The sequence below is a fragment of the Panthera tigris genome, chromosome A1, assembly GCF_018350195.1.
Source record: "Panthera tigris isolate Pti1 chromosome A1, P.tigris_Pti1_mat1.1, whole genome shotgun sequence".
Taxonomy (NCBI): domain Eukaryota; kingdom Metazoa; phylum Chordata; class Mammalia; order Carnivora; family Felidae; genus Panthera; species Panthera tigris.
Genome location: NC_056660.1, coordinates 32,314,324 through 32,329,898, shown reverse-complemented (window position 1 = coordinate 32,329,898; position 15,575 = coordinate 32,314,324). Strand labels below are relative to the sequence as shown.

The 15,575-nt window shown below is 34.6% G+C and overlaps 1 pseudogene; it reads right to left on the bottom strand.

The window, feature by feature from the left end:
* Nucleotides 1-5,431: 5,431 nt before the first annotated feature.
* On the bottom strand, nucleotides 5,432-6,916 carry LOC102970823 (annotated as a pseudogene).
* Nucleotides 6,917-15,575: the final 8,659 nt, after the last annotated feature.

Sequence of the window (15,575 nt, the reverse complement as noted above, 5' to 3'; positions counted from 1 at the left end):
ACCCAGACAAAATACAAGGATCCAGAGGGTGAAAAATAGAATGAAGAGGTGAATCTTGTGATCATATCCATGACCTACTTGAGAGTATATGGTCTACTCCTTGTAATCTAAGACTGTGCATGCCCACTGATCTTGTGCAAACAAACAAAAAACAAAACAAAAAAAAATTACATGCATGAGGTATTTTGGAATAGCCTACCAGATAAAGTATTCTGTGGTGCTGCCTGAGAGCAAAGGAAACATGGCATAGATAAAAGAGAAAAGCAGTTGAAATACCACCTGTGGCCTTGTGATCAGCTATAGGAATTAGTATATAATAACAACCTCTTCACTCTTATTTTACATTTAAAATTCCCTAGTTTTTTAATAATGTTTGTTCTTACAATCCATAAGCATGGAATGTTTTTCCATTTTTCTGTGTCCTCTTCAATTTCTTTCATAAGTATTCTATACTTTTCAGAGTACAGATCTTTTACCTCTTTGGTTAGTTTAGTCCTAGGTATCTTATTATTTTTGGTGTCACTGCAAATGGGATTGATTCCCTGATTTCTTTTTCTGCTGCTTCATTATGGTGTATAGAAATGCAACAAATTTCTTTACCTTGATTTTATATCCTGTGACTTTGCTGAATTCACGTATTAGTTCTAGCAAATTTTTTGGTGAAGTCTTTTGGGATTTCTGCATAGAGTATCATGTCATCTAATACCCAAAGCAATCTATACACTTAATGTAATCCTTATCAAAATACCACCAGCATTTTTCACAGAGCTAGAACAAATAATCCTAAAACTTGTATGGAACAACAAAAGACCCTGAATAGCCAAAGAATTCCTGAGAAAGAAAAAGCAAAGCTGGAGACACCACAATTCCAGAATTCAAGCTATATCACAAACCTTTAGTAATCAAGACAGTGTGTTACTGGCACAAACACAGACACATAGATCAATGGAACAGAATAAAAAACCCAGAAACAGGAAACCATCAAAATCCTAGAGGACAACACAGGCAACAACCTCCTTGACCTCATCCAGCAACTTCTTGCTAGACACATCTTCAGAGGCAAGGGACACAAAACCAAAAATGAACAATCAGGACTTTATCAAGATAAAAATCTGCACAGTGAAGGAACAATAAACAAAAATAAAAAGCAACTGACAGAATGGGAGAAGATATCTGCAAATGACATATCTGGAAAAGGGTTAGGTATCCAAAATCTATAATGAACTTATCAAACTCAACACCCAAAAAACAAACAACCCAGGTAAGAAATGGGCAGACAGGAACAGACATTTTTCCAAAGAAGACATACAAATAGTTAACAGACACATGAAAAGATGCCCAACATCACTCATCATCAGGGAAATACAAATCAAAACCACACTGAGATACCACCTCATACTTGTCAGAATGGCTAAAATCAACAACACAAGAAACAACAGATGTTGGTGAGGATGTGGAGAAAGATGAATCCTCTTGCACTGTTGGTGGGAATGCAAACTGGTGCAACCATGTTGGAAAACAGTATGGAGGTTCCTCAAAAGATTAAAACTAGAACTACCCTACATTTGCACCCAGCATTTGCACTACTAGGTATTTTCTCAAAGGATAGAAAAATACTGCTTTGAAGGGGTACATGCACCCCAATGTTTACAGCAGCATTAGCAACAATCATCAAACTATGGAAAGAGCCCAAATGTCCATCTACTAATGAATGGCTAAAGATTATGTATACACACACATACATACATACACACAACGGAATATTACTCAGCCATCAAAGAGAATGAAATCTGCCATTTGCAACAACTTGGATGGAGCTAGAGTGTATTATGCTAAGCGAAATAAGTCAGGCAGAGAAAGACAAATGATTTTCACTCACGTGTGCGATTTAAGAAGCAAAACAGATGAACATATGGAAAAAAAGAGACAGACAAACCATTAGAGACTCTGAATGGGGTGCCTGGGTGGCTCAGTTAAGCATCTGAATCTTGGCTTTGGCTCAGGTCATGATCTCATGCCTTTGTGTGTTTGAGCCACACCTCACACTCTGCACTGGTAGAATGGAGCCTGCTTGGGATTCTCTCTCTCTCCCTCTCCCTCTCTCTCTGCCTCTCCCCCACTCATGCTGTCTCTGTCTCTCTCAAAATAAATAAATAAACTTAAAAAAAAGAGACTCTGAGTGACAGAGAACAACTGAGGGTTGATGGAGGGAGGTGGGTGGGGATGGGCTAGATAGGGGATGGGTATTAAGGAGGGCACTTGTGATGGGCACTGGGGGTTGTATGTAAGTGATGAATCATTGAATTCTACTCCTGAAAACAATATTGTACTGTATGTGAACTAACTAGAATTTAAATAAAAATTTGCAAAGAAAAAAAAAAATAAAGTGATCGTAAAGGAATAAGATTCTAGAGAAACAACAAAAATGACTTTTTCAATAAATTATATCTAAAACTCCAAAAAAAAACCCGAAACAAACCCCTAGCTGATAACTTTAAATACCTTTCAAGTATTTTTGATTTTGTAAATGTATTTTTTAAATACGAAATATCAGTGTTTAGATAGAGGATAATAATATTATGTTTAAGTACCCAAGCCCTCAGTAAATGAAAACTACATGCTTCCAATTACTCAGACCAAAATAGCAGCCAGTATGTTCCTCTCATAAAGTAAGCCAGTATGCCATTACTCCGTTCAAAATCTTCCATAACTTATTATTACATACATACTATTACATACAGAATTAAATACACAATCATCTAGCTTTTTAGACCAAAGCCTAGACCAAAATTTCTCCACTATCTTGTCTTTTACCAATGTGATCATTTCTCATAGCACATTCTTCTTTTCTCAATCAGTTACAGAAATATTGGTCACCCTTTAGAATCAATCTGTTTCTAAATTCTTATTAGAAGGGAAAAAGTTGGGGCACCTGGGTGGCTCGGTTGGTTAAGCGCCCGACTTTGGCTTAAGTCATGATCTCATAGTTCATGGGTTCCAGCCCCGGACAGGCTCTGTGCTGAGCTCAGAGCCTGAAGCCTGCTTCAGATTCTGTGTCTCCCTCTCTCTATATCCGTCTCCCTCTCGCACTCTGTCTCTGTCTCTCTCTCTCTCTCTCTCTCTCAAATATAAATTTTTTAAAAAATAAAAGTTTTAAAAATAAGACAAAAGTTATTGTCCACATTCTACCCCATTTAATCCTAAGTGAATCTCAGAATTATTTTCTCCAACATGCCATCAAAATAGTGTTTGAAGAATTGTGGTATATTAATGGCCTCACTATTTTATGCATCCACACAGCTATACTCTTCACTATTTGACTTTGATGTTTATCCCATTTAAAATGTTGAAGATATTTTTCTACCCCCTGACTTTGAATTTTGCAAATAATTAGCTTTAGCCAATTGAATGTTAGCAAGTATAAGTTGACCAATGGCTAGAAAGTGCATGAGCAGTTGGGATTTCTATCCTGTGATACAGCCAACTCCATGAAAAAAATATCCCTGGTCCAGACACCTAGTTCCAAAAGAAGAATTTAGGACATATGGAGAACAGCTGAGACTATCCAGATTCCCCATAAGAAAATGCCTAGAACTGCTGTGTGCCCAAACAAATTGTATTAAATAATTTTTTTCATAAAGACAAATGATACCTTTTTATATATAGATTATATGACTAAAAAGAAGGAGTTCAAAGTTTAAAATACTTTCATTTCCTCTTTGCTATTTATTATAATCGAAAATGAAACAAAAACTTTAAAGGCCATGGTCTAGCTTTGAAAAAGAAATTTTAATTAAAAACTTCAGTGACAACTGTTTTGAATAAAGGCGCTAAAATGAACAAGAGCCTAATAATAACCAAGGATGATAGTAGAGGAAACTGTGGTCATCTTTGGGAGTGTGAGTGGAAAGGAAAAGGAAGGCAAGTGAAGAGATATTCTGAGCAAGTGAAGAAGCAAGGGAAGAGATATTCTGAGAAAGGTGAAAGAGATCTGTTCTCAATATTGACCCATTTTTCCTTTCTCTATCTTCCCGGATATCAGTCTACTCCTATATTCAAAATCCTGGTGCCTATGATTCATTTTCCTCTATAACCTCTGTGCCTGCCCTTGCTAGTCAACATGTAGCCAGGATGGCAGGGGTCAGCAAAAGGAGCTTTAGGGTTTACCAGGGAGAGACCTGTTGGGGATTAGTGATTAATGAGCTACAGAGTGACTATTCTTGCTAAATTTAAGAATATATTTTATCATAGAAAGAAATTCATTCTGGTTGCTTACGTTTGAAGGCATACAACACATTACTATGGCTCCAGTTTATTACTGAGGTGAAATAATAACTTTGGTAGGCAAAATAATAAAAATTTCAGCCTCATATATAACATTGCTAATTTGAGATCATGTGTTCCATGAATTGTTGAAACTTTCACACAATTCAATTTTTTGGAACCCCACCTATTCTCAATTGAGGATGGTCTGCATATATTAAAATCATAATTTCTAAAAATCCCATCTTGCATAACAGGCTAAGTGCACAAAATCCATAGCCATCAAGTTCTGTAGAAGAAATAAAAGAAATAGTTCTATTATTTAATTTTTTAGATGATTTAAAAATATTATGAATTTGAATCAAAATATATACATAGGTAAGTAAACCAAAAAGAATACATGGATTATATTTAATGTTTTATTTGCCACCACAAATTGGAAATGGAAAAATTATGTAATAGTAATTTATTATAGTAACTAAACATTGAAATTCAGAGGCAAATAAAATTATGCATTTTCAGTGCCAACATAGAAACTAGATGAGCAACTGTTTACATTTAAATATCTTTATTCATTTGAAGTAATCATAATTTGATTCAAATATTATTTGCATTTTTATTTCTCACAAAATATTCATATTTTTAAAACCATCTTTTGGCTAGATATACTATAAAGTTTTGCCATACATAATATAATTTAAGTCATAGATTTGAAAGAGAGAGAATCTGCTTTGATTATTTTACCATTTTTTAACATGACAAAGTTAAATATATTAAGAGGGACTATTATGAAGTGTCTAGACAAACACTAATATTTCTTAAATGGAAACCGAAATAAGGAAAATTCTTTGTGAAGATTTTTGGACTTGAAGATACAACTGTCAAAATTAGAATTTCAGAATGATGCTACCATGTCAAGGCCCATATGCACCAACTGGCTAATATTTTACAGAAGGCTTCTTAATTTTTTTTTAATGTTTATCTATTTTTGACAGAGAGAGAGAGACAGAGCATGAGCAGGGGAGGGGCAGAGAGAGAGGGAGACACAGAATCTGAAACGGGCTCCAGGCTCTGACAGAGCCTGATGCGGGGCTCAAACTCGCAGACCATGAGATCATGATCTGAGCCAAAGTTGGACGCTCAACCGACTGAGCCACCCAGGCACCCCTTACAGAAGGCTTTCTTGATGGTTGTTGGTATCAGGATCTGAATCATTTAACCAACACACCTGGTGATTGCTGACAGCAGTCCTCAGGGCCTGATAGAGAGCCATGCTTGGCTACAGTAGTAAGGTAGCCCATTCCTTTCAAAGAGTATTTTCTCCAGTTAATGTCTTTTCTTCTTTTTCCTCTTTTCTTATTTGGGCCAAGTCCTCTCTTTTGTTGCTAGTGTGGGTGGCTACCCGATCCATGTGCTTGTCACATGCCTAGTCCAAGCCAGGCTTCCTCAGCAGTAAATCCCAACTGCAACAAATTGTGACCTTGTGACAGATCAATACAGGACTGTTTAAAGTGTTGATGTGCCCTATTGAGATACTCACAAGGTTCTTCACCATTTCCATCATGATAATTTCAGACACCTAGAAGCAAGTAAGTCTTAAAAACAGTACCTTCTCTTTCCCACAATTTCCTTTATGTGGTTCAGTCTCTGATAGTTTTTCATCACAGCAATTTTAAAGGAGTTCTAGGATAACTTTAGGTTTTTTTCCTGCAATTTCAAAGCATCCCAGTTGTTCCAAGTAGAAGTAGCTCCATGCTGTATCCAGCTGGAGCACTGCATAGTTATTCAGTTCTCTGCAACACTCAGAAAATGTGTCAGTGTCCAACAGACACAGCAAGACTATTCCATATTATTTTCTTTTCAGGAAAGCTCTGCCCTACTGATGATATCCCATAGGTAAAATAAGGGCTTTTCTTTCTGATGGAGGAATTCTGGTTGCTCTGCCTGTCTGGCTAGTTGCATGTTGTTTCTGGATTTACCACCTATTCAACCCTCTCTGATAATCTTCATAGTCTATAAATCCTCCAAATTCTTCTTATTCTTTTATTTTGGCTTTATTTTTCTCTTCTTCTCCAACCTGAAGTTTATCTCACATCCTCTTCAGACTGCTTTAGTTAGAGCACTATAGTTTTTACATTGTGTTACTACTCGTTCTTTAAGTGTTTCTCCTAATTGAAGTTCTTTCTCATTTATGACAATTTTGATATAGTTTTATTGAAAGCCAAAGGTTTCAGCTCTGTTAGACTTCAGTTCTCTGCTTTTAATATACAACCAGTCCTCCAACAAGTGTTTTTGTTTTGTTTTGTTTTGTTTTTTTTACCTTTTCTTAGTCTTGGAGGTGAAAATACTCAACTGTGGCAATTCCTATTGTCTTATAATTTTCATTTCCTGTTTCATGCTCAATTGCTTTGTAACATACTTCTTCTGTTATCTTTCCTGCTTTACTTTTGCAACCTATTAGCTTGTCAGAGTCCTTAGCAAGGTCCTTCAATGCCAAACCAACTTCTTCATTTTCAACTGTATACAAAGATCCCCAACGTTGCACTCTGTCTTCCCTTAAAAACTAGGTCAGGTTTGCTTGAATTCCGTGCCACCCTGCACCATCAGGGCTTCTGCAGCAACCCACCAAGTACCTGGATGCAGAGGCAGCCATGGTTTATTTTCATTACACATGAGGACCCCCGTGTTCAATGTACTTTGATTATATGCCAGTGCCTATAACAGATGTTCCATTCACTTTTGCATTTGTGTCTCATTACCTTAAAAAAATAAAATACAGTGATTTTACCTATTTGGAGAATGAGATTTCTGAAAGTTAGGAAGTTAACTGTGAAAGCTGTAAATCCAGGATTAAAGATGTTCACATACGATTTTCTAATTTCCACCAATAAGATTCTTGACTATGTTTACATTGTGGTGATTTTTCATATTTGAGGACATATGTTTGCTTTTATATGGGCAATACAAAACCATCAGAAAGAAAAAAAAAGTTGTCCTTTAACTTCTATGTACTTGGGATTCAACCATTACTTACTAAGTATACAGTCCTATCTGTTAAGCTTCTCTCAAAGTAGTGGAGCATAATTAAATTGCCATGGTAGCAGGGAGCAAGCATATATGAACAATATGAAATATGTCCAGCAGGGCAATATGGGTACAAAGTAAAGTGACCCAACTGCAAATGTTTTCTCTCAAAGTAGAGCCTTGTAGGTGAGGTTTGGTAGAGGAAGCTGTTAACTTTGGTTTGGTAGAGGAAGCTGTTAACTTTAGTATCTATTGTCTTTACCACTTGATTGTAATAGCTCCTTGTTAGCAGGGGTTCCATCTTGTTTGCTTTTGTATCAGCAGATCTCTGAGTGTTAAGCTGAGCACTAAATGTTATTTCTCAAATGAGTGAACACTCAATAAGATGGATTGATAATTGACTTGTCAATATCAACAAGATCCAATCTAGGAGCCTAAATATGAGAACAAGCTCTGGTCAATGAAAGAGAGAGAGTATGCTCATCATACTGGTAAAAGTTTCAGGTTAGGTCTCTAAATATAAGGGGTAATAACAGGAACTTGGCAAGGAATAAGGACAAAGCACGCGTTTAATCCTAGAAACTCTGTGCCAAAATGTGGATAAGACAGATTGATAAGGTAAAATGTAAATTTGTAATAACAGTGAATAAAAGGTTTTTCTCTAGATTCACTAAAAAATGAGTCACATTAACTAAGGTGTCTCCAAGGTATAGAAGCTTAGAAACTCTGAATAGGCCAAAATATCCCTGTTGGATGGAGGGGTCTGGGCAATCTGAGACATTTGGAAACATATTCTGCTTCTTTCTGTACAGGTTCAGAAACTGGTGCAAGAATGATTTGCATGCAGGAAATCTAACTTTCATGTATTGACAATGAACTACTTTATAGTTCCATTTATTCAGGGTGACTCTGAATCCAAATCTGGATATAAACATGTTGACTTGACATAATTATCAATGGCATAACTTTGTTTTCCACGGTGTCTCAGTTTGAATGATAAATTAATTTGGACTTTATTGAAACTTTATTTTACTCATGTTTATTTTACTTATAAGACTTTGTCATATCTCCCATAAAAGAATTCAAATTTCTGGACAATGGCAATGCATTTCCCATGTAAACACAATATGTTATAGTTGATCGCACTGAACCCTCTCTTAAAATCCTGACTCTACTCCTAATGTGAGGTTGGGCAAATTATTTTAACTCTAAACTTTAGTTTTATTGTCTATAAAGTAGAAATAATTATATTACCTGGTATACAGTTTGAAAATTAAATAATATACAGTTTGACATATATGTAGAAGGCTAAGCATTGTACTTGGAACATATACTACTTAGTAACTTCAACAGTTTAGTTATTATAATACAAATTAATATAATATACTATAACAGATGTTATGAGTTCACAATAAAAGTTATAACTTCCCGGGAAAGGGGACAGGATTGAGTTAAAAGGGGAAAGGATTGAGTTAATTAAAATTTATGGATAAAGGAAACATTTATGTCAATGCAGTGGAGGACAATCTCATGAAAATGAAAGAAACATGAATAAAATCACAAAAGAAAATGTATGTTTAATGCAGAAACTGATAGGTGATTCATTTGATAAAATTTCAGAATAAGTAAAAATGAATAAAGAGCAATAAATTGTAATAAATAATATGAGGAGTATTTACTTGGTTTTCCAGCTCTAAATAGGTCCTGCCTGAATTTGAATCTTTTTTTTTTTCACTAACTAGATGTATATCTTGAGTAGATAAACTAGACTTTGTATGTATTATTTTTTTCATCTAGAATATGTTTCAGTAGAACATGTTTCACCTAGAATATATTTCATCTAGAATATGAAATAGTCATTAGAATATGTTGACTAATAGCTTCTATTTCATAAGGTTTTTTTGAGAGTTAAATAATTCTCATATACAACACATACGTAGTACAAATATACACATACACATATATATGCAATATTGCTTAAAATAGCTATTGACATGTAGAAAGTGTTCATTAAATGCTAGATACTTCAATATCAAAACTGTTAATAATATAATCAAAAGATATTGTCAAGAAATTGATGGGATGGGTTCGTTGGACCTGATGTCTTTAAGCTTTAAAGGAAAGCATGCCATTACATTAGGAGACATGAGAGGATGTGGATTCAGGCTAAAAAGATGAAATTTACAGAATAGATGGTATTAAATTTAAAGTGCTGATGGGCACTCAGTTACTGTTGTTCAGGTGACAACTAAGAGTTTTATGGCTAATGGTCTTCAGAAATGATCAGAGATCGAACTACGGAGTATGCTTTAATGAAAGCTGGGATGCATGGAGACTCACAATAGAAAGCACAGTCATGGATAAAACAACTTGCCCAAAGCCACTGTGCCAATAGGTGGTATATTGGGGACTCAGGGGTTAGTTTGAGAAGTGCGGAAATTTCTTTGAAACTCCATTACCTATAGAATGGTGGGATAGGGTTAGAGAATTCCTTTCTCCCCCCATCAAGAAAAGTCCCTTAATTTTTACAGAAGCTCTTTAAAAAAAAAAATTGTTTATTTATTTTTTGAGAGAGACAGAGCACGAGCCAGGGAGCAGGGAGAGGAAGAGGAGGGGGGACACACAGAATCTGAAGCAGGCCCCAGGCTCTGAGCTGTCAGCACAGAGCCCGACTCTGGGCTCCAACTCATGAACTGTGAGATCACGGCCAGAACCAAAGTCTGCCTGAGCCACTTATATGCCCCTTTACAGAAGTTCTTAATTTGGTTTTGAGCATGGACACTGGATTCAACTACAATTTATCTGTTAACACAACCAGAAAGATTTGATTCTGTGGGCCTTATACCACCTTAAAATTATTTTCAAAGACACTAGATTTTTCTTTAATTGACTGTATTATCAATTCCTCTGAATGGATTCTTTTTTTTCCCCAAAAGTTTATTGTATTTCTCCCTTTTTCACTCCTTACCAAAGACAAGAAATATTTATTCTAAATGAAGTTACTGAGAGGAAATTATGCCGAATTTAGCAGCTTTCTCTTGGTTTTATGGGGTTCTTACGTCCTTATCCAACTAGAAGTCACAGTTATCTAGTTCTGCTTGTGACTGAGTGGTTTCATTACTGAGCTGAATAGTGTGCCCTCCAAAATTCATGTCCACCAGAACCTGTGAATGTGACGTTATTTGTAAATGTGATCTGAGCAGATGTAAGCAAGCTAAATGAAGTCATACTACATTCAGATGGGCTCTAAATCCAATGACTGTGTCTTCATAGGGAGAGGGAGATTTGGAGAGACACAGAGATATGGAAGTAAGAGGATTATGTGAAGATGAAGACAACAATTGGAGTGATGCGGCTATAGTTGAGGAACACCAAGGATTGCTGGCTATCACCATTCACTAGGAAGAGGCAAGAAAGAATTCTTCCCTACAGCCTTCACAGAGGACATCGTCCTGCAGCATCTTGATTTCAGATTACTAGCATCTAGTACTCTGCAAGAAGAGATTTCTGCTGTTTTAAGCTACCCAGCTTGTGGTAATTTGTTATGGAAACCTTATGAAACTAATCCTGGAGTGAAATATTGGGAAATTGATGTAGTCCTATGCCAAGTTCTCCAAATAGCTATAACAGGGATGCATACATATGCTTTTGTCTTCTTTTCAAATATACACTTGGGTAGGAGGATGAGGAGAAGGGGGACCAGGTGTGTAATTTGTTCTTTCATTAAAATATCAACATAATGTTTCCTCACTAGGGAGGCCAAATTTAGGAAAATAAACTATATCAGCAATTATAAATAAACTGGAAAATTTGCTGAAAAGACCTAAGACTGAACAAAGAAAATTGTCAAATACTTTCGAACTATATCCTCCTAGAATTGCTTTGGTTTCTGGTTTCGAGGCTACTGTTTCAGAGTAGTAATGCCATTTATAAATACATAATGTCACTTCCCCTTAGCCTATGAGTCCCATATTTGGAGGGGCCATATGTATTATGCAGGCTGTTTTATGCCTTATCTCTTGAACAGTGTCAGACACATGAATACTATTCAATAAATACCTATTTATGTTAATGTTTTTGGGACACTAAGACAATGTTTTTTTTTTTTTCAATATATCATTGGAAAACCCAAACATGTGTAGCCATGACAATGGCAACATATCTAACAGGAGAAAGAAATAGAAAATTAGGGGAAAATAATACAAATGGCCAGTAATCTACATATGTAAAAGATTTTGCTTCAAAACATTCAAAAGAATAAGCTAATAAGTTTCTATTTTCTCCCCTTGATTGTAAAAATAGGAAAAATAATGATACCTAAGAATAGACAGAGCCTGGAGAAAAAGTACTGGCCCAAGTGGTAAAAAGAAGGCCACTACATACACTACATGCTCAAATAAAATTTAAAATTAAAAAAAAACACAAAACAAAACACAGCTCTACCATGGCTGTTTCCAGATGGTCGCATTTTATTTTATTTGTTTGTAATGCTAATCTGTTCATCCTAAATATGATTTCATAAATATGTATATGTAGTTTTATCTTAAAACTACAAAAATAAATATGTAATTTTATCTTAAAACAACTAACGGTCCATAATACCTAATGACAATCAATTTAAACATAATAATGTTGAGTCCTAAGCAGTGCCTTACACATAGCCATTGTTTTATAAATAGTAACTGCCATTACTGCCATTGTTGTTATTGGAAAAATCATCACGGGACAGTGTGTGCTATGAGACAACACAGGACTAAAGATGGGATTTGGGGAATAAGAATGTTTACAATCTCAGACAAAAATTACATGTGTGAGAATTTACATATACCTATTAATGAGGCTAAGAAAATTTTTCATTGTCTTATGTATTTTATAATTAAACATATAATGACTAAGTGTTGGATATTCTGGGAGTAAAGTGTGATCTATAAGGAACAAGTAAATCAACAATCTTCAGAAGGGAAGGATCTGATAAAACGATCCAAATGTCTTAGTAGATGAAGTCAAGTTTAGATTATTCTAACTAATGGAATGTAGCTTCAATTAAATGCCTTGAAAGTGAAGTAGCCTCTTTTAAACTAGAATGTTATCGATTTAAGTACTACTTAAATCCAATAAAGATACAGTTGGATGTTCAGGTATCTTGGTTTTACTTTAGAAAATTCTAATGTAAGGGAAAAATATATATCTGGCTTAAGACCAAGCTGTTAAATCTTTTAAAACCTAGAGTTAATTTTAAATTGAATAAAAATATTTGTTTTTTAAATAATCAGGTATATAATTTATGGGGTTGTAAAGTTGGTATCAGTATGCAGAGCCAAAATTTAAAAAATGTTCGGTAAATGACTAATGTTTGGTAAAAAGAGTTTGGTAATCACTCTTCAATTTCACTAACAACCTTTTTACCATAAACTCAATTCAATAGGCATTAATTGAGAAACTTCTACTTATATGTTTTCAGTAGTTTAGTAGGTTCTGAAAGTACAGTGTTGAGGTTAATGAAACAGTATGTTAGATCTTATGACATAAGACTAGATTAAAGTAATATCTCACTCAATCCCCCTTGAAATAATTTTTATTAAAAGTTTACAACTGATTTAATAATACATAAATAATAGAAATTTGAGGTTCCTGTTATTATTCAGAATACATTTATTAAGAATTTCTTTTTTGATTTTCCAATATTATTTAAAGGATAACATGAATATTAAATTATTCCCCCACTACTACTGCCTGCCATGTTCTCATTTTCATAAATGTATTTATCTTTGTATCATAAGCGTATTTACAACAGTTTTCCCATGTCTATGTAATGATAGCATAATGGGAGGAGTTGGGGTAGAAATTTCTTTTCACCTCCCTATTTATGTACATATCAATAAACTTGGATTCAGAGGACCATCACCATGGTAATATTAAGAAGATTAACAGTAAGAGTATATATGTAAGTACTTGCAATTAAACTATCTATTCTAACATTGTGGAAATTGAGGTCATCAGTATAAGTACCAATATTCTCTACACAATTACACTGAAAAGTGAACAAAGAGGAAATTATTTTCCTCTTGTTTTCAAAAGAGAAAATGTGTACCTCATGAAATAAATTATTATCCATTCAAAAGAAGGGCCCTCTAAAACTACTTCAAAATGTGTGCTTTTCTTGGGACAAGTCTAAAGTAGACATTGGGGACACAAATGCAATTTGAAACATTTCATTTCTACATTACTTCTATAGTCTCTGTTATTACAGCTTCTCTCATAGTTAAAGAAGAAATGGAGCACTGAACTTTGTGTCAACAGAAGGGAATAGAAAAACAACCCTCAAACTCAATACTGTTTAGTCCAATTTATGAAGTGATTTAAGGCAGGTAATTCAGATACTGGAAAAACTGTCTTTCACTTAAGTACCAAAAAAATCTAATTTAATGCAGTTGATATCTTCATTTCAGCCAGGAAAGCTGTTTCATCTTCATTTTACCCTAGATTGCTACTATATGAAGTGACAGTGGCTTTACATGCTCTGGTTGTATATTTATTTTTCAAAAAGAGCTGAGGCGCCATCATTTTTCAATTTCATTTGCCATTTCATTGCTTATTCTAGGAAGGCTCAAAATGTGAAATGGACATGGTGATCTAATTATTTTAAATTAACTAAACTTCACAAAGAGGAAATGATGATTAGTTAAATAATTAGCACATGTCTAAACATTGAGACTGTTAACATGTCTCCCATTCTGATATTTTAAATAAATTGAAAATATTTATTAAAACCCATTCTATGAATGCCTTCAAGTAATTGCTACTCAGATTTGAATGCCAAGTCTTTTTAATAGAGTTTTTTTCTCTCTTCTCCTCTGTAACTGGGTATTTCTGTTTCTACCTACCTACCTACCATCATTATCTATATCTCTCATTTGAAAAGATCAATTATTGCTAAAATACTGAAACACACAACTAATGAATGGTACTATAAAAAATTTAAATATAATATAGGTAAGCATTTTCTTTCAACAAATATTAGAATCAAAAATGAAACTTCATCTTAGCAAAGAAGTCAGATAATTCAAGTGAAAGGACACAGGAGAATGAGAAATGGACTTTGAAAATACAAGGTGTAGCTGTAAAACAATGATGTGACTATACTTATTACCTGCCTTCTATCAATTTTAGTACATGCACAGCTTGTTCATAAATTATTTACTCGTATCTTTTCTGGCATGAAATGCTAACTTTGTAATATATCTTGCATCTATTCCTTTTTTCCAGATGTGGTCCAGGCCCTCAGTGCCTTGAAGTTATACTAGATTCATCTCAAATTGTTTTCTTGTCAAACAATTCATCTATCCAGAATTAACTGATTACTCTTCTCTGGAATAATTACATTTTTCTCCACAAAATCATTACATCCATATCCCACCACCACCTCAAAGTTACTAAAGGGTAAACTACATTGCTTAGAATTGAAGTAATTTTTATCATCAAATCAATCTAGTACTGCTTTAATTTATCAAGAGTCTTCTGTCTTTATTTTCAGATATTACTTTTGAGGGGTCATCTTTCAAATCTAGAAATGTAGATGTATATGAAGTAAATAAAGTCAAAACACTATACCTTCTAAAGAAATGACTCAGAAATTTAAGATAATACATATATGTAACTAGGCACTGACTATCAAAACAAACAAATGACAACAACAGAACAGAACAATACTTAGATATCCAGGTATTCTGCTAGAACTCCCTGGTGTTCACTGCCTCTTATAGGATGTTTACTCTCTTATATTACCATTACTATGTTCATTTCACCTATCACTTTTTTTTTTTTTACTTTACTCCTGGACATGTGATTCTTATTGAATTAGACCATCTTTGTCAATACCATTACCTGGCAGAGTCAGAAAAACTCCACATTTACTTTCCTTGATGCCTGTCCTATCCAGTTTTAACAAAAGGTGTCCACAACTCCCAAGTGATGAAATCCATCAGTGTGGTGATATGACTGTTAAAAACTTACATTATACAGGGGCACCTGGGTGGCTCAATCGGTTAAGCCTCCAACTTCAGCTCGGGTCATGATCTCATGGTTCAAGGGTTCCAGCCCCCCGTCGGGCTCTGTCCTGACAGCTCAGAGCCTGCAGCCTGCTTCAGATGATGTGTCTCCCTCTCTCTCTGCCCCTCCCCCACCTCTCAAAAATAAGTAAACGTTAAAAAAATATGCTATACATATCAAATATCAAAAGAAAATACATACTATTCCAACAAGTCTGAAGAGTGAGATAAAATACATAT